General features: G+C 35.0%; 1 pseudogene; it reads left to right on the forward strand.

The window, feature by feature from the left end:
- The first annotated feature begins 531 nt into the window (after positions 1 to 531).
- LOC120157660 lies at positions 532 to 1,260 on the forward strand (annotated as a pseudogene).
- The last annotated feature ends 249 nt before the right edge of the window (positions 1,261 to 1,509 follow it).

Below are 1,509 nucleotides of genomic sequence, written 5' to 3' on the forward strand. Positions count from 1 at the left end.
TATTCCTTCTTCAGATTGTTTTTAAATATTTTTATTCAAAGTTAAATGTAATAATATTATTTATAAGTTACAAAGTTCAATCCATTAAATTAAACATATTTTATGAAATTAACTTAATATTTATTCTTTATTCTTAATGGTCATTGTCCTTCATCATCGTTAGACTATCGTCGATTATTATTTACAACATGATTAGTATATAACAACAAAATTGAAAAAGTTCAATTTAAAATTTTTACGTTATCTTGGTTTGATTTTTAATTTCCATCATCTAATCACTATAAAATTGAATGCATTATCTTTTCTTTTTTAACCTTTCTATCGTTTGGATTTGAAAAAGAAATACTATGACACTAATAAATGAAATAAAGCCTAAAACTTTACGTTTGAGAATAAATTTTTAGAGATTTTTGCATAAATTCATCCAAAGTTATCTAAAACACTTAATGGTCATGTGACAAAAAATAAATAAATTTCAAAAGTTGGGTGGTAAAATAAAAGTATTTTAAAGTTAAGTGACAAAAAAGAAACATGATGAAAATTGAGCGACTAAATGCAACGTTTACCCAAAAATTCCATTTACCTCAGCGACGTTCATGCCATGAACTCCCAAGTAATGCTATATCGTTAGCTTACCCGATAATCTCCTTGCAACAACCATCAAAGAAGAAAGGGTCCTCAAAACACTCGAAATTGTTCAAGCGCTTTCGTTCCATTTTAAGGTCATTTCCGATCATAACGCCGACGTGCAAGATCCCAGTTAGTCTCCACGGAAACCAGCAACATGACAAGCATATCCACGGCGGGACATGAATGACCGGTACCTTATTCGGGTATCGAAAAGCGTGCCTTCCCATTTTAGTACTCGAGCTCGCCATAACTACCGGAAAACTCCTCCAGGAGATGGGATCGGGGCTCATTCGGATTGCTTTAGAATGCGAAAGGCGTCCGTCGGAGAAGGTCAAGATTCTCGATGAACCGATATGGACATTATTTTGTAACGGCAGAAAATCAGGCTATGGTGTGAAGAGAGAACCGACTGATGAAGATCTAATGGTGATGCAAACTTTAAAGCCTGTTTCGACAGGGGCAGGCGTGATATCGACCGAAGCCTCGGCGACTTCCGACGGAGAGTTGAGATACATGCGTGCATATTTCGAACGAGTAGTTAATTCTCGAGATTCGGAAACTTATTACATGATGAATCCGGATGGTAACTCTGGTCCAGAGCTGAGTATATTCTTTTTCAGGGTTGGATGAACCTCAAAATTTAGTTGGCTAATGTATTTACTCTGCTCTCAGTTTTAATATGTACAACTATTCTCCCTTATTTTAAGTATTTACGCAAAAAAATCATTGTCAAACCTTGATTTCAAGGACTACAATTTATTTCCAATAATTCTATCCCTAAACTGCAATTCACCCAATTACAAATCATCCATCTTTAGCATTCAGTATATACAATATGACGTATATGAAACTAGCTGATAGGGAAGCGGTGGCGGATTG

This window comes from Hibiscus syriacus, unplaced genomic scaffold (assembly GCF_006381635.1).
Source record: "Hibiscus syriacus cultivar Baekdansim isolate YM2019G1 unplaced genomic scaffold, ASM638163v2 tig00111273_pilon, whole genome shotgun sequence".
NCBI lineage: Eukaryota > Viridiplantae > Streptophyta > Magnoliopsida > Malvales > Malvaceae > Hibiscus > Hibiscus syriacus.